We start from the raw sequence: 19,298 nt of genomic DNA on the forward strand, positions 1-19,298 counted from the left end.
CTCAAGCCTTTCTCATTGAAAGATTAAAACCCTTCTCTTCATTTTGGTTTCCTGAGTAGCTAGCCACAACCCTTTCTCCCTCTGCTTCATGGTCAAGCTTCTAGATTACCCTGCATTGAAAGTTTTCAGGTGCACAACCATCCACTGCCATCTGCTTTCTCACCCATCCTTGCTTTGAAATGGTTCTGCTGCTGTCTCTGGCACCTTCCTGCTTGCTTTGGTCCTTGGATGTCAGCTTCATTCCCACTTTCTTGAAACTTTGTTCCCAGGTGTCTGCCATGTTCTTCTTATTACCCACTCTATATCACACTTTCTAAGCTTTTGGGACTGAAGGCTATGAACACATTCTCCAAAAATGTGGCCTTTATTTTTTCTGTACCTCTAAAGTCAACACATTGATGAACCTCAGTTCATCCAGACAACCTGAGCAACTCAGACATGCCTATGACTTAATGGCCAAAAATCTCTAACTTCAAGCAAGGTTCATATCTCAGTTCTTACCACCTACCAGCTGTGTGGGCTTGGGAAAAGTAGTTTACCACTCATATTTCAGTTCATCTGTGAAATGGAGATTGTAATGAGATAACCCTGACATGGTTGCCAGGGTCTCATGAGTTATAACATGTAAAGTGCTTAGATATCACTTGTTACATAATTGTTATATCACGAGATACCTTCCTCTTCCCCTTTCTTTCCCCCTTCCCTCTTACCCCTTCTCTCTCTGTCTCTTTCTCTCTGTCCCCAAGTCAATATATTCAACTAATAAAGTACATTTCAACATGAACCTCCAACATATATGTCCAAAATTGAGCTCTATCTACTCCACTACCCTTCCTTCTGCATTTCTTATACATGAACTGATCCTCACAGCATGCCAGAGTCCTCCATGCAGAAGGACAGCCTACATCCTTGGGATAGAGTTATTCAATTGGTTACAAATCAGCCACCCAAATTATATTCCTCCATCTCATCTATAAAAGTATTGGGAGTCTATTAACCTTATTGAAATCATGTTGCCATTCTTCTACAAGTTACCATCTCAAAAAGAAACTAAGGTTCTATGATCCAAAGAGAGAAAATAGCCATAGGAAATGAAATGCAGACTGGACACGGTGGCTCATGCCTGTAATTCCAACACTTTGAGAGGCCAAAGCCAAAGTGGAAGGATCCCCTGAGCTCAGGAGTTCAAGACCAACCTGAGCAACATGGTGAAACCCCATTTCTGCAAAAAATACAAAACATCAGCTGGGTGTGGTGGCACACGCCTGTGGTCCCAGCTACCCAAGAGGCTGAGGTGGGAGGATCACCTGAGCCCAGGAGGAGGTCAAGGCTGCAGTGAGCCAAGGTAGTGCCACTGCACTCCAGCCTGGATGACAGAGTGAGACCCTGTCTTAAAAAAAATAAATAAAATGCAGCAAATAAATATCCTTTAAAATCTCAACGAGAGCAATTAGAAACAAATTTTCTATAGTTATTCAAGTATAATACATAATATTTATAAAGAACATGGACAAAAAGAAAAGAAAACCTGAATCAGAACTAAGGCAGAAGCATTTCTCTTAGCCAATTTTACCAACACCATATTGAGAAGGAATCAGAAGTACCAGAATTATAGTAGGTGTTCTTTTTAGTTTGTCATTTTCGTATGTATGCTTGGGTGAGCTGTTTAGGAAACTGTATCTAGTTATGGATGACTCCCTGAAGAGCTGCTTTCACCCAGTAGCCTTTTGAAAACTCAGCTGGCCTTTGTCAACTGACAATACAAGAAACAGTTTATAAATCTATTATTTTGTTTGCTATGAATATTTACTTGAGAAATTCCTTTTAAAAGCAATAATAGGAATAGCATTGCTTCCTGGAAGAAACAATTTTTTTTCTCTCTCATGATTAATCAAAGTTTTAAACTAACCCTAGTTCTCTTATCACTGGTTTTGGTGACAAATTTGGTTTCTGAGTCAAATTCATTGTATTTTAGTGTCTGGGCAGGCCCTCCTGATGGGATGTTTGTGTTCAATTTGCCCAGTACCCAATACCCCGACCATCATGATTACTAACCTACTATTCTATTTTCCATCACCACACTCTTTAAAATTTTTGTTTACTTTTTTACAAGTGTGTCTGGTGAGTGCCTCAGATCCTTGGTGAAGAAGGTGAAGTGTGCATTACATTTAGTTTATTGGTGAATCAATTATTTAATATGGGTACCATTATTCCCAATTAACCCCCATATTGTTTTTAATGTTCTAAGGTTGCAAACATTGTTTATGCATTATCAACAGGAGGCAGCTGAACTAATTAAGCCCACTTGACGAATGCAGTGACCACCCTACTGCCCAGACTGTACAGATCAGGCAAGTCCCTGATTGATGCCTGACCATCTTATCCAAACAGTAAGCCTCTCTCTTCCAGAGTCCATACTCCAAAGATACTTTGAGAAGATGATAGGGGAGGCAGATGTATTAGTTCTCTAGAAGGACGGGACTAATAGGATAGATGTATACATGAAAGGGAGTTTATTAAGGAGTATTGACTCACACGATCACAAAGAGAAGTCCCACAATAGGCCATGTGCAAGCTGAGGAGCAGGGAAGCCACTCTGAGTCCCAAAACCTCAAAAGTAGGGAAGCCAACAGTGCAGTCTTGAGTCAGTGGCTAAAGGCCTGAAAGCCCCTGGCAAACCAGTGGTGTAAGTCCAAGAGTCCAAAAGCTGAAGAACTTGGAGTCTGATGTTCGAGGGCAGGAAGCATCCAGCATGGGAGAAAAATGAAAGCCAGAAGACTCAGGCTGTCTGTTCTTTCCATTCCTGCTTTTATGGTGGCAGCTGATTAGATGGTGCTCACCCAGATTGAGGGTGGGTCAGCCTGTCCCAGTCTACTGATTCAAATGTTAATCTCCTTTGACAACACCCTCACAGACCCACCCAGGAACAATACTTTGCATCCTTTAATCCAATCAAGTTGACACTCAGTATTAACCATCACACCAGACAAATTTATTATTCCGCAAATTCATATTATCTTTATTTTCCAATTTCTCTTGAGAGTCCTCATTCTGTACCTCTCCTCCATTCCTCTTTTGGCCATTTAATTATTTCATTCTTTATCCTCAGAAAGAAGTGAGGAAAACGTGGCCAAATATTAGACTGTTAAAATTGTGTACCTGAGACAAGAAAAAAATTAAAGACCAGTGCTCTGTAGTAAAAGCAGAAAATTAAGGGAATTATTGATTTGTGACGTTCTGAAAAAAAAAGTTTCTTCTAGAATTATCTATAGAGACTGTTTGTATTTCCTACCTACAGTAATTATCTAAATTGTCCACTTCTTACCGACCATGGAGATCTAAGCAAGGCATGAAAAATGGCTTTTTCTCAGTTTTGGAGAAGTTATTCTAACAAGTTTAGACTCCTTGCTTTACTATTTTCTTTCCTCATTTTCAACCACCAATTAAATCTAATATTTGTATGTAATTTTCTTGGAGAAAGTATGCAAACACAAGCAAGATACAATTTTCTTACTTATTAAGTCTCCAGGAGAAAATTTTATACTGAGAAAAACAATGCTTTTGGATAAGTATAATCCTTCGTTTCCATTTCTCACACCCCGTGAAAGTGGCTAATAGTAATTTGGGCTCTTTTTTTTTTTTTTTTTGAATAACACAAAATGCTGGAATTTTTGAATGATCATACTTCAACAAATAAAACTTGAAAAGGGAACACTGTCAGTAACAGAATAATCCATTATCTTGTGCAGGCAATTGATTATTTGTAATATTACCCATCTCCAAGTATCAAAACTGAAGAGCTTTTTCATTAATTAGAGAAACTGGAGCATTCTCAGAAATGTCCTCAGTAATATATCTTAGCCAGAACTGGGTTTACTGTGAAGATGATGAAGGTGAAGCCTCAGAGCCCTTCATTGTTTTTTTTTCTTAGGCCCTGCAAGGAGGCCCTATCAATGTAAGGGTCACTTTTTTTTTTTAATATACTCTAAGTTCTAAGGTACATGTGCATAACATGCAGGTTACATATGTATACATATGTATTGCTGCACCCATCAATTCATCATTTACATTAGGTATATCTCCTAATGCTATCCCTCCCCCACCCCCCACCCTATGACAGGCCCCCGTGTGTGATGTTCCCCACCCTGTGTCCAAGTGTTCTCATTGTTCAATTCTCACCTATGAGTGAGAACATGTGATGTTTCGTTTTCTGTCCTTGCGATAGTTTCCTCAGAATGATGATTTCCAGCTTCATCCATGTCCCTGCAAAGGACATGAACTCATCCTTTTTTATGACTGCATAGTATTCCATGGTATATATGTGCCACATTTTCTTAATCCAGTCTATCATTGATGGACATTTGGGTTGGTTCCAAGTCTTTGCTATTGTGAATAGTGCTGCAATAAACATACGTATGCATGTGTCTTTATGGTAGCATGATTTACAATCCTTTGGGTATATACTCAGTAACGGGATCACTGGGTCAAATGGTAATTCTAGTTCTAGATCCTTGAGGAATCACCACACTGTCTTCCACAATGGTTGAACTAATTTACACTCCCACCAGCAGTGTAAAAGCATTCCTATTTCTCCACATCCTCTCCAGCATCTGTTGTTTCCTGACTTTTTCATGATTTTCATTCTAACTGGTATGAGATGGTATCTCATTGTGGTTTTGATTTGCATTTCTCTGATGACCAGTTATGAGGAGCATTTTTTCATGTGTCTGTTGACTGCATAGATGTCTTCTTTTGAGAAGTATCTGTTCATATCCTTTGCTCACTTTTTGATGGGGTTGTTTTTTTCTTGCAAATGTGTTTAAGTTCTTTGTAGGTTCTGGATATTAGCCCTTTGTCAGATGGGTGGGTTGCAGAAATTTTCTCCCATTCTGTAGGTTGCCTGTTCACTCTGATGGCAGTTTCTTTTGCCGTGTACAAGCTCTTTAGTTTAATTAGATCCCATTTGTCTATTTTGGCTTTTGTTGCCATTGCTTTTGGTGTTTTAGTCATAAAGTCCTTCCCCACGCCTATGTCCTGAATGGTATTGCCTAGGTTTTCTTCTAGGGTTTTTATGGTTTTAGGTCTTACATTAAAGTCTTTAATCCATCTTGAATTAATTTTTGTATAAGGTGTAAGGAAGGGATCCAGTTTCAGCTTTCTACATATGGCTAGCCAGTTTTCCCAGCACCATTTATTAAATAGGGAATCCTTTCTCCATTTCTTGTTTTTGTCAGGTTTGTCAAAGATCAGATGGTTGTAGATGTGTAGTGTTATTCCTGAGGCCTCAGTTCTGTTCCATTGGTCTCTATATCTGTTTTGGTACCAGTACCATGCCGTTTTGGATACTATAGCCTTGTAGTATAGTTTGAAGTCAGGTAGTGTGATGCCTCCAGCTTTGTTCTTTTTGCCTAGGATTGTCTTGGCAATGTGGGCTCTTTTTTCATTCCATATGAACTTTAAAGTAGTTTTTTTCCAGTTCTGTGAAGAAAGTCATTGGTAGCTTGATGGGGATGGCATTGAATCTATAAATTACCTTGGGCAGTATGGCCATTTTCACAATATGGATTCTTCCTATCCATGAGCAAATTCTTCCATTTGTTTGTGTCCTCTTTTATTTTGTTGAGCAGTGGTTTGTAGTTCTTGAAGAGATCCTTCACATCCCATGTAAGTTGGATTCCTAGGTATTGTATTCTCTTTGTAGCAATTGTGAATGGGTGTTCACTCATGATTTGGCTCTCTGTTTGTCTATCAATGGTGTATAGGATCGCTTGTGATTTTTACACATTGATTTTATATCCTGAGACTTTGCTGAAGTTGCTTATCAGCTTAAGAAGATTTTGGGCTGAGACGATGGGGTTTTCTAAATATACAATCACGTCATCTGCAAATAGGGACAATTTGACTTCCTCTTTTCCTAATTGAATACCCTTTCTTTCTTTCTCTTGCCTGATTGCCCTGCACAGAACGTCCAACACTATGTTGAATAGGAGTGGTGAGAGAGGGCATCCTTGTGCCAGTTTTCAAAGGGAATGCTTCCAGTTTTTGCCCATTCAGTATGATACTGGCTGTGGGTTTGTCATAAATAGCTCATATTATTTTGAGATATTTCCATCAATACCTAGTTTATTGAGAGTTTTTAGCCTGAAAGGCTGTTGAATTTTGTCGAAGGCCTTTACTGTATCTATTGAGATAATCATGTGGTTTTTGTCATTGGTTCTCTTTATGTGATGGATTATGTGTATTGATTTGCATATGTTGAACCAGCCTTGCATCCCAGGGGTGAAGCCAACTTGATGGTGGAGAATAAGCTTTTTGATGTGCTGTTGGATTTGATATGCCAGTATTTTATAGAGGATTTTCATATCGATGTTCATCAGGGATATTGGTCTAAAATTCTCTTTTTTGTGTGTGCCTCTGCCAGGTTTTGGTATCAGGATGATGTTGGCCTCATAAAATGAGTTAGGGAGGATTCCCTCTTTTTCTATTGATTGGAATAGATTCAGAAAGAATGGTACCAGCTCCTCTTTGTACCTCTGGTAGAATTTGGCTGTGAATTTGTCTGATCCTGGACTTTTTTTGCTTGGTAGGCTATTAATTATTGCCTCAATTTCAGAGCCTGTTACTGGTCTATTCAGGGATTCAACTTCTTCCTGGTTTAGTCTTGGGAGGGTGTATGTGTCCAAGAATTTATCCATTTCTTCTAGATTCTCTAGTTTATTTGTGTAGAGGTGTTTATAGTATTCTCTGACGGTAGTTTGTATTTCTGTGGAATCGGTGGTGATATCCCCTTTATCGTTTTTTATTGCATCTGTTTGATTCTCTCTTTTCTTCTTTATTATTCTTGCTAGCAGTCTATCAATTTTGTTGATCGTTTCAAAAAACCAGTTCCTGGATTCATTGATTTTTTGAAGGGTGTTTTGTGTCTCTATCTCTTTCAGTTCTTCTCTGATCTTAGTTATTTCTTGCCTTCTGCTAGCTTTTGAACTTGTTTGCTCTTGCTTCTCTAGTTCTTTTAATTGTGATGTTAGGGTTTCAATTTTAGATCTTTCCTGTTTTCTCTTGTGGGCATTTAGTGCTATAAATTTCCCTCTACACACTGCTTTAAATGTGTCCCAGAGATTCTGGTGTGTTGTGTCTTTGTTCTCATTGGTTTCAAAGAACATCTTTATTTCTGCCTTCATTTTTGTTATTTACCCAGTAGTCTCAGGAGCAGGTTGTTCAGTTTCCATGCAGTTGTGTGGTTTTGAGTGAGTTTTCTTAATCCTGAGTTCTAATTTGATTGCACTGTGGTCTGAGAGACAGTTTTTTGTGATTTCTGTTCTTTTACATTTGCTAAGGAGTGCTTTACTTCCAATTATGTGGTCAATTTTAGAATAAGTGCGATGTGGTTCTGAGAAGAATGTATATTCTGTTGATTTGGAGTGGAGAGTTCTGTAGATGTCTATTAGGTCTGCTTGTTGCAGAGCTGGGTTCAGGTCCTGGATATCCTTGTTAACCCTATGTCTCGTTGATCTGTCTAATATTGACAGTGGGGTGTTAAAGTCTCCCATTATTCTTGTGTGGAAGTCTAAGTTTCTTTGTAGGTTTCTAAGGACTTGCTTTATGAATTTGGGTGCTCCTGTATTGGGTGCATATAGTTAACTCTTCTTGTTGCATTGATCCCTTTACCATTATGTAATGGCTTTGTCTCTTTTGATCTTTGTTGGTTTAAAGTCTGTTTTATCAGAGACTAGGATTGCAACCCCTGGTTTGTTTTTTGTTTTTTTTGTTTGGTTGGTTTTTGTTTGTTTGTTTGTTTGTTTTGCTTTCCATTTGCTTGGTAGATCTTCCTCCAACCCTTTATTTTGAGCCTATGTGTGTTTTTGCACATGAGATTGGTCTCCTGAATACAACACACTGATGGGTCTTGACTCTTTATCCAATTTGCCAGTCTGTATCTTTTAATTGGGGCATTTAGCCTATTTACATTTAAAGTTAATATTGTTATGTGTGAATCTGATCCTGTCATTATGATGTTCGCTGGTTATTTTGCCTATTAATAGACGCAGTTTCTTTATAGCATCAACGGTTTTTACAATTTGGTATGTTTTTGCAGTGGCTGGTACCAATTGTTTCTTTCCATGTTTAGTGCTTCCTTCAGGAGCTCTTGTAAGGCAGGCCTGGTGATGACAAAATTTCTCAGCATTTGCTTGTCTGTACAGGATTTTATTTCTCTTTCACTTATGAAGCTTAGTTTGGCTGGATATGAAATTCTGGGTTGAAAATGCTTTTCTTTAAGAATGTTGAATATTGGCCCACACTCTCTTCTGGCTTGTAGGGTTTCTGCCAAGATATCTGCTGTTAGTCTGATAGGCTTCCCTTTGTGGGTAACTCGACCTTTCTCTCTGGCTGCCCTTAACACTTTTTCCTTCATTTCAACCTTGGTGAATCTGATAATTATGTGTCTTGGGGTTGCTCTTCTCGAGGATTATCTTTGTGGTGTTCTCTGTATTTCCTGAATTTGAATGTTGGCCTGCCCTGCTAGGTTGGGGAAGTTCTCCTGGATAATATCCTGAAGAGTGTTTTCCAACTTGGTTCCATTCTCCCCATCACTTTCAGGTACACCAATCAAACATAGATTTGGTGTTTTCACATAGTCCCATATTTCTTGGAGGCTTTGTTCATTTCTTTTTACTTTTTTTTCTCTAACCTTATCTTCTCACTTTATTTCATTAATTTGATCTTCAGTCACTGATACCCTTTCTTCCACTGATCAAATCAGCTACTGAAGCTTGTGCATGTATCATGAAGTTCTCGTGCTGTGGTTTTCAGCTCCATCAGGTCATTTAAGGTCTTCTCTACACTGTTTATTCTAGCTAGCCATTCGTCTAATCTTTTTTCTAGGTTTTTAGCTTTCTTGTGATGGTTCAAACATCCTCCTTTAGCTCGGAGAAGTTTGTTATTACTGACCTTCTGAAGCCTAGTTCTGTCAGCTCGTCAAAGTCATTCTCTGTCCAGCTTTGTTCCATTGCTAGTGAGGAGCTGTGATCCTTTGGAGGAGAAGAGGCACTCTGATTTTTAGAATTTTCAGCTCTTCTGCTCCGGTTTCTCCCCAGCTTTGTGGTTTTATATACCTTTGGTCTTTGATGTTGGTGACCTACAGATGGGATTTTAGTGTAGAAGACCTTTTTGTTGATATTGATGCTATTCCTTTCTGTTTGTTACTTTTCCTTCTAACAGTCAGGTCCCTCAGCTGCAGGTCTGTTGGAGTTTGCTGGAGTTCCACTCCAGATCCTGTTTCCCTGAGTATCACCACTGAAGGCTGCAGAATAGCAAATATTACAGAACAGCAAATATTGCTGCTTGATCCTTCTTCTGGAAGCTTCGTCCCAGAGGGGCAGCCACCTATATGAGATGTCTGTTGGCCCCTACTAGGATGTGTCTCCAAGTTAGGCTACACGGAGGTTGGGGACCCACTTGAGGAGGCAGTCTGTCCATTCTCAGAGCTCAAATGCCATGCAAGGAGAACCACTGCTGTCTTCAGAGCTGTCAGCCAGAGACATTTAAGTCTGCAAAAGTTGTCTGCTGCATTTTGTTCAGCTATGCCCTGCCCACAGAGGTGGAGTCTAGAGGCAGTAGGCCTTGTTGAGCTGCGGTGGGCACCCAGTTCAAGCTTCCTGCCCACTTTGTTTACCTACTCAAGCTTCAGCAATTGCAGCCGCCTCGCAGATCGATCTCAGACTGCTGCACTAGCAGTGAGCAAGGCTCTGTGGGTGTGGGACCCGCCAAGCCAGGCACGGGAGAGAATCACCTTGTCTGCTGGTTGCTAAGACCTTAGGGGAAAAAAGCACAGTATTTGGGCATGAGTGCCCCACTTTTCCAGGTAGTCTGTCACAGCTTCCCTTGGCTAGGAAAGGGAAATCCCCCAACCCCTTGTGCTTCCTGGGTGAGGTAAGGCCCTGCCCTGCTTCAGCTCACCCTCTGTGGGCTGCACCCACTGTCCAACCAGTCCCAATGAGATGCACCAGCTACCTCAGTTAGAAATGTAGAAATCACCTGTCTTCTGCATTAGTCACTCTCAGAGCTACAGACTGGAGATGTTCCTATTCAGCCATCTTCAAAATTTACCCTACTTTTCTCTTTTTTTTTAGAGATAGGGTCTCACTATTTTGGCCAGGTAGGTCTTAAACTCTTGGTCTCAAGCAATCCTCCCACCTCAGTTTGCTAGGATTACAGGCATGAACCACCATGCCTGACTGCTTTTTTCTTTTGTTTTGTTTTGTTTTTTGTGGGTTTTTTGGGTGTTTTTTTGGCATGTGTGTGACAAGGTCTTGCCATGTCACTCAGGCTGGAGTGCAGTGGCTCAAACACAGTTCACTGCAGCCTCCACTTCCTGGGCTCAAGTGATCCTCTCACATCAGCCTACCAAGTAGCTGGGACTACAGGCATGTGCCACCACATCTGGCTAACTTTTGTGTTTTTTGTAGAGAGAGAGTTTCGCCATGTTGCCTAGGCTGGTCTCTAACTCCTGAGCTCAAGTAATCAGCCTGCCTCGGCCTCCCAAAGTGCTAGGATTACAAGCATGAGCCACTACACTCAGCCTGGTATTCTTTTTTCTTGAAGAGGGACTCCAAAATTGCATACATTTCAGGATACCTAAAACCTAGATTTATGCCTCATCTCAATGAAAAGCAATTCAGCAGTGTATTTTCTCCAAAGTAAGACTGTAACTACAGCAAACCAGCTCTCATCTACAAAATACCGTTTTAATTGCTTACAACTGAAGAAAAATATGCATCTATTTGGTTCATTCATATAAAGCTATTATTAAAGTATATAAAACTATAATCTAGAGAAAAGGTTTTTATTATTATTTTTTGAGACATGGTCTCATTCATTTGCCCAGACTAGAGTCCTGTGACCCAATCTCAGCTCACTGCAGACTCAACCTCCCAGGCTCAAGCAGTTCTCCTACTTCAGCCTCCCAAGTAGCTGGGACGACAGGTGTGCACCACCATGTTTGGCTACTTTTTTGTATTTTTAATAGAGACAGGGTTTTGCCATGTTGCCCAGGCTGGTTTCAAACTCTTGAGCTCAAAGGATCTGCCTGCCTCAGCCTCCCAAAGTGCTGGGATTATAGGTGTGAGCCACTGTGCCCAGCCAGGATTTTTGTTTGTTATTATTATTTTTTTTGAGATGGAGTCTCACTCTGTTGCCCAGGCTGGAGTCCAATGGCGCAATCTCAGCTCACTGCAACCTCCGCCTCCCAGGTTCAAGCAATTCTCCTGCCTCATCCTCCTGAGTAACGATGACTACAGGCATCTGCCACCATGCCCAGCTTATTTTTGTATTTTTAGTAGAGACGGTGTTTCACCATGTTGGTCAGGCTGGTCTCAAACTCCTGACCTCAGGTGATCTGCCCGCCTCAACCTCCCAAAGTACTGGGATTACAGGCATGAGCCACCATGACCCAGTCAGGATTTTTAAATATTCAAATAAGCCCCATTGTAATTTTGATAATTATCTTTTAACTTGTATTAATAATTTAGCCATAATTCACATTACCTTGTAAACTAGGGGAACTTGGCTATAATTCAAATATACAACTGATCTGGTCATAGACATGATCCGATTTGTAAAAATTTGTGCCTCTAAAGATTTGAAATAATATCCTGAGCATCTCCTCCTTCAGACCAAAGTATACTTTAAAAATAACCAATGTAGTAAGAACATAAAATGTTACATGTCCATTATGACCTGTTGGTAAGGACATTAAAGTTTTATCAAATTAGAACATTTATGAAATATGAGAATCTTTCATCAAAGAACATTCTTTCTGTAGTTTAAATGCAACAATTATAATCCCAACCATGCTTGCTAATCTTAGCTGCCAGGAAGTTAGAAAAAGACAAAGGTAATTCATAAGACAGCTTGGTACCCAAAACCACCTAGGTTTTTGTGGTCTAGAGTCAACACCTCAAATTATATTGAGAAACAAACAGGCAGCCAAAGGGAAATGTAGACTACAATTCTAGCAAGCTATAATTTTATTCCTTGTAGTTTGTGCCTCTTCACTGCAAAGTGGCTCTAGTCTGCCTGGTCCACAGCTTCCACTTGGCCTCTTAGAGTGTGTTGCAGACCTCCAGCCAAAAGCTCACTATGACCATCTAGAATAGTGCTCCCAGAAGCTGTCATGGAGTTGTACCCATAATGGGTGCTCACCCCTAAATATCTGTTGGTAATGATACCATGATGATTACAGCAAGCCAAGACTGACTCTGGGTGATCTGGCTCACAATCCCACCCGGATCAACTTGCACAGTCACTTGTACATGAGTCATGGTCCTGATTCTATTGTTGAAGTAAAAGATTTGGTGAAGTGCTTTTGCACCTTGAGAGTGAAGAGATTATGTCAAGGCCAAGTGTCTCAGACTTGAGGGTAAGAATGGAGAGTAGAAAGCTAACAATACCAGAAAGGGACCATATTTTTTGAGTTATGACACTGATTTCCTGCCTTAAAAATGACTGACATTTTCAAGGCACCCACCATTTACTGGGGCTTATGCCAAGGGCTTTTTATGCCTTATCTCATTTCATATCTACAAACAGGAGATTTTATTAGTACTGCTATTTTTCAGGTAAGGAAAAGATTCAGAGGGGAAGTATAGCAGCAAACAGCTAGTACATGAGAGAAAGATCCTGGATTTAAACTTAGCCTGCTGGCCTCAAGAACTTCGACTCAAGAGCTGGGAAACATCATGCCAAAGTTTTCCAAAGTTTGAAACTCTGGCAGTCTGTGACAGGATTTTATTTGGTGCACAGATGCTTCATTAAATTTTGAAAAAGTTTTTTCTTTGAAGTTCTTTCAATTTTTCTTTTAAATCTAAGTTTCAGTTTCAGAAAATCTCTTTGCTCATACATATGAGTATATACTGTTAGAAGAAACCAGGCCACATCTTGAATGCTTTGCTGCTTAGAAATTTCTTCTGCCAGATACTCTAAGTCATCTCTCTCAAGTTCAAAGTTACAAAGATCCCTAGAGCTGCAAGTCTCTTTGCTAAAGCATAGCAAGAGCAACCTTTACTCTAGCTCCCAATAAGTTCTACATCTCTGTCTGAGACCACCTCAGCCCAGACTTCATTGTCTATATCACTATCAGCATTTGGTCACAACAATTTAACAAGTCTCTAGGAAGTTCCAAACTTCCCCTCATCTTCCTGTCTTCTTCGAGCTCTCCAAACTGTTTCAACCCCTGCCCATTACCCAGTTCCAATGACACTTCCACATTTTCAGGTATCTTTACAGCAATGCCCCACTTCGCAGTACCAATTTTCTGTATAAGTTCATTCTCTTATTGCTATAAGGAACTACCTGAGACTGGATAATTTATGAAGAAAATCAGTTTAATCGACTCTTAGTTCTGCAGGCTGTACAGGAAGCATGGCTGGGGAGGCCTCAGGAGACTTACAATCATGGTGGAAGGTGAAGGGAAAGCAGGCACATCTTCACATGACAGAGCATGTGAAGAAAGAGGGAAGCGGGAAATACTACATACTTTTAAACAAGCAGATCTCGTGAGAACTCACTATCAAGAGAACAGCAAGGAGGAAGTCCACCCCCATGATCCAATCACCTCCCACCTGGCCCCTCCTCCAACACTGGGGATTACAATTCAACATGAGATTTGGGCAGGGACACAGACCCAAACCATATCAAGACCTGAATGGCCAAAACAACTTTGAAAAGGCAAAACAAAGTTGGAGAACTAACTCTACCTGATTTCAATGCTTCCTATAAAGACATAGTGTTCAAGACAGTGTGAGATAGAAGTAAAGGTAGACAAATAAATCAATGAAACAGAAAAGAAAGTGGAGAAATACGCCCACACATAAATGGAAAACTGATTTTCAACAAAGGTGCAAAGGCAATTCAGTGGAGAAGGGATCATCTTTTCAAAAAATGGTGCTGGAATAATAAAACATCCATATGCAATAATAATAACCTTTTATCCATGCCATGCACCATATACAAAAATTAGTCCCAAATTGATCATTGACCTAAATGTAAAACCTAAAGCTAAAAGACTTCTAGAGAAAATCTTTGTGGCCATGTGTTAGGCAATGATTTCTTAGATATAACACCAAAATTATGATCCATTTTTTAAAAACTAATATATTGGACTGGATCACAATTAAAAACTGCTCTTTGATGGATGCTGTTAAGAGAAATAGAAGACAGACCATAGATTGGGAGAAAATTCTTGTAAAGCACATATCTAACAAAGGACTTGTATTAGAATACAAAGAACTCTTAAAAAAAGAAGTTGCCTGCAGTAAAAGAGTGAAGCAAATTGAGAAGCAAAATGAGTCCTGGCAGCATTCTGACCCTAAATGCTGGTTGCCCTGAGATGTGGCTACACTGGGGCTTCCCCACAGTTTGGTTACATGAGCCCATAAATTACCCTTTCTGTCTGGTTCACGTAAGGTTTCTATTACTTGTCACCAAAAATACATCCTCATTTAGAGGAATGGAAGTATGAGAGAGAGGATCCAAAAGATGGAATGTAAAAATGATTTTTCTATAAGAGTAACTGTTGAGAAACAAAAGATTTAGTGTGATCACAAGGAACTGGTGGCTAACTTGATCATACACTTGGCTACAAGTTTAGTTTTTTTGTTTTTGAGACAGAGTCTCTGTCGCCCAGGTTGGAGTGCAGTGGCATGATCTTAGCTCACTGCTATCTCTGCCTCCCAGGTTCAAGTGATTCTCCTGCCTCAGTCTCCTGAGTAGCTTGGATTATAGGCACGTGTCACCACGCCCGCCTAATTTTCATTTTTTAGTAGAGACAGGGTTTTGCCATGTTGACCAGACTGGTCTCAAACTCCTGACCTCAAGTGATCCACCTGCCTTGGCCTCCCAGAGTGCTGGGATTACAGGTGTGAGCCACGGTGCCCAGCCAGGTTCATTTTTTACTGAGTATGTATTACATTAAAAAAAATAATTTCAACTTTTTTTTTAGATTTGGGAGTACATGTGCAGGTCTGTCACATGGAAACACTGCATGACGCTAAGGTTTGGGGTATGGATGATCCCATTACCCAGGCAGTGAGCACAGCACCCAACAGAGAGTCCCTCAGCCCTCAGCCCACTCCCTTCCTCCTCCCTAAAAGTTTTAAAGCATACATATTTCAATCCAAAAAAAATTAATTGTAGATATTTACCCTAGATAAACCTGTACACTAAGAGAAATGTGTAAAGATATTTGCCACAGCGTCATTGTAATAATAACACAATTATAAACAACTGAGTTGTCCATCAAAAGAGGACTAGTTATGTAATCCATTGTAGATTCATATCATAGTTGGGCTAGGTGGCTAATGCCTGTAATCCCAGCACTTCGGGAGGCCAGTGTGAGAGGAGTGTTTGAGGCCAGGAGTTCAAGACCAGCCTGGACAGCATAAGAATACCCCTATCTCTCCAAAAAAAAAAAAAAAAAAAAAAAAAAATGCTACACACAACAGTAGTCCCAGCGACTCAAGAGGCTGAGGTGGAGCTTGAGCCCAGGATTTAAAGGCTGCAGTGAGCCACGATTGTGCCACTTGCACTCCAGCCTGGATGACAGAGCAAGATTCTGTCTCACAAATACATACATACATAAAGATTCATATCATGCAATGCCTGGCAATAGTTAAAAAGAATAAGATGGATCTGTTTGTGCTGACATGGAAAGAACTACAAGACATTGCTATGTAAAATAAGCAAATCAAATCATTAGCATATTTAGTGTTTAAAATAAAATACACCAAAAACCCTCTATATTTCTGTATGGGAACATGCACGTGTAGGTAAATGTAAACAAAAGAACTAGAAGTTTCCACCTCCAACTGTTAATTGGGTTTACCTCTGTGGGGATGGGGATTGGGAGCAGTTAAAAGGAGCCTTTCACTACATCTGTTTTTTTCCATTTTTTTGCACATAAATAAATTCACTAGAACTTGTTTAACTAAAACAAATGAAAGAGTATGAATAATTTTACTGAGTGTAAATGGTGTACTAGCTATTATGTAAGATAGATAAAGTCTCTGCTGAATGGAAATGGCTACATGTACACAGTTTTACAGTCAGTATATTAGGGACTTATGCTCATAACTTCCAATAATAAAGTGATCAAGTAGCACTAAAAAAGAGACTTAAAAAAAAAAAAAAGAGGCCGGGCGCGGTGGCTCAACCCTGTAATCCCAGCACTTTGGGAGGCCGAGATGGGCGGATCACGAGGTCAGGAGATCGAGACCATCCTGGCTAACACGGTGAAACCCCGTCTCTACCAAAAAATACAAAAAACTAGCCGGGCGCGGTGGCGGGCGCCTGTAGTCCCAACTACTCGGGAGGCTGAGGCAGGAGAATGGCGTGAACCCGGGAGGCGGAGCTTGCAGTGAGCTGAGATCCGGCCACTGCACTCCAGCCTGGGCGGCAGAGCGAGACTCCGTCTCAAAAAAAAAAAAAAAAAAAAAAAAAGAGAGAGACTTTTTTTAGAAGGTCGATTAGGATAGGATACAAGGAACAGACAATGTTTTATATTTATGAACAGAATATCTGACTAATGGATGGTTTTTCAGAAGCTCATCTATAGGTTCCTTGTTGGAAACTCAATGAATTTTCCCACAGAAAGGATGTTTAGATTTCAAGTCACAAAATCTGTTGTATCAGTGTTCTGTGATAGGACACATCAGAAACACTCCGGAAATTAAGGCAAAAAAATTTGTTGAATGCTACAGAGGAGTTCACAGAATCTAGGGATACATGAAATTTCAGCCCTTAGGAAGAACAAGGACCAACGTAACTCTCAGATAAAGGCTACTAATGGATAGATGGGTTATCAGTGTTTTCTGAAAATCAGAATCTTCAATCAAGTGATATAAGAACAGTATTGGTAAACCCTTATGTCTGTCTACTTTAGCTTCCTAGGTTCTTTAAACTGGTCAGGTCCTCAAAATGTTGAAGTTTTGAAGACTTTCTAAGTTCACATCCAGCTGTGCTACTTGCCATGTGACTTTGAACAAATTACTTAATTGTAACTATCTTCATCTGTAAATATGGGGACAAAACCTTACCTAGCTCCTAGACTTTTTGAGAGGATTAAGTTAAATGTTAAATTATTGGCATAGAATATATATTCAAAAAATAGTAACTCTGATTATTTTCTTTTCATAACCAAAAATACATCAAACTGTTAAGTATTCATAATAGGGCATCTATAAAAGGATAGTCTCTCATCATTTACAAAGTTTCTCTAATAAGAGCATTTTATTCTAATTTTAAAGATAAATATTTTTAAAGGTCTGAGTTGCAACAATCTGATGACTAAAATTACAGTATGATCTGCTACTCAAATTCTATATTTTTATGATCAATCAACAATGTTCAGATGTCTTTAGTAGAGTTTAAGAACCACAATTAAGGAAATTTTACCCATGTAAGTTAATAAAATTGCTTCCAAAGAAAAAGATAATATAGTTCTCTAATTGGAACTGACTTAGTTCAGCAGATCCAAGTGAGTTTCAAAAATGTATATTTCATGCCTTGGTTCTTTTTTTGTATATTCATTATTCATGATGGTTCTGTCTTGGTCTTGAACAAATAAACACCAGAATATTTCAAAATACTGAACTGTCTGTCCTGGCAAGAAATAGATCCCAAATGACTAAAACCAAAAAGGTCACAAGATGTTTCCCTTCATTTTGTCATTTGATCTTAGATAGGCTGCTCTCAAAACACAAGCTACAATAAGTAGCTATTTCAAGACAAGACAGCCCAAATCTATCATTTAAAAGAGGAAATAAGTGGTAAGGACACTGCATTCCTAAACTAGAACTTCTGAACTGAAAATTTTTTGTTTGTTTAAAGTAATTCCACATGACAAGAAATCAGTAAGAGAAGAATCCCGCATTAGTGATGGCATATTAAGAGCTGGTTTTCTGACCACCCACTTCACTGCCTTTCTAACCAGCCTCCTCTACATATACACAGGTTGCAAAGTGAGACACTTGCTTTCCTAGACTCCATGCGATGGAGGTAGAATAGCCATGTGGCCCAGTTCTGCCCAATGAAGTATAAACAGAAGTCTCTGCTACAGGCTTCTTAGAAATGCTATTTTAAAGCCTGGACATGCTGGGCCCCGTGGCTCACAATTGTAATCTCAGCACTTTGAGAGGCCAAGGCAGGAGGATCACATGAACACAGGAGTTTAAGACCAGCCTAGGCAACACAGGGGGAACCCATCTCTACAAAAAAATTTCAAACTTATCTGGGCATGGTAGTGTGAGCCTATGGTCTCAGCTACTTGAAAGGCTGAGGTGAGAGGATTGTGAGAGCCTGGGAGGTCAAGGCGGCAGTGAGCCGTGATCACACCACTGCACTCCAGCCTGAGTGACAGAGCAAGACCCTGTCTCAAAAACAAAACAAAACAAAAAATCAAATAAAGGTTGCACTGGCAACTTCCATCACACTTTGCACCTTCTTCTTCCTCTTTCTTCCCACTTGGGACGCTGACATGCCTGAAGTGAAGCTATTTTTCACACAAATGAGAGCCACATGAAGACATGGTTGAGACACCATCTCAGCCCTGGAAACTTATCTCTAGATATCTTTGTCACTTGAGGCAAATAAACTCCTTATTTATTTAAACCTACCTTTCTGGCCAGACGCGGTAGCTCACGCCTGTAATTCCAGCACTTTGGGAGGCCGAGGCAGGTGGATCACTTGAGGTTAGGAGTTTGAGACCAGCCTGGCCAACATGATGAAACCCCATCTCTACTAAAGTTACAAAAAGTAGCTGGGTGTAGTGGCAGCACCTGTAATCCCAGCTACTCGGGGGGCTGAGGCAGAAGAATCACTTGAACCTGGGAGGCGGAGGTTGCAGTCAGCCAAGGTTGCAGTGAGCCAAGGTCGCCAGCCTGGGCAACAAGAGCAAGACTCCATCTCAGAAAGTAAAATAAAATAAAATATAAATAAATAAACCTACCTTTCTTGGGTCTTCAGTTGCTTGCAGGCAAACACACTTATAACTGATAAAAGTAGGCTGGGCACAGTGGCTCATGCCTGTAAATCCCAGCACTTTGGAAGGCTGAGGTTGGAGGATCCCTTGAAGACAGGAGATTAAGCTTGGGCAACAAAATGGCAACTTGTCTCTAAAAAAAAAAAAATTAGTCAGTGTGGTGGCATGAGTCTAGCTACTCAGGAGGCTAAGGCAGTGGGATCACTTGAGCCCAAGAAGTCAAGGCTGCAGTGAGCTATGATCGCACCACTGCACTCCCAGCTTG

The sequence above is a fragment of the Macaca mulatta genome, chromosome 4, assembly GCF_049350105.2.
Source record: "Macaca mulatta isolate MMU2019108-1 chromosome 4, T2T-MMU8v2.0, whole genome shotgun sequence".
Lineage (NCBI taxonomy): Eukaryota > Metazoa > Chordata > Mammalia > Primates > Cercopithecidae > Macaca > Macaca mulatta.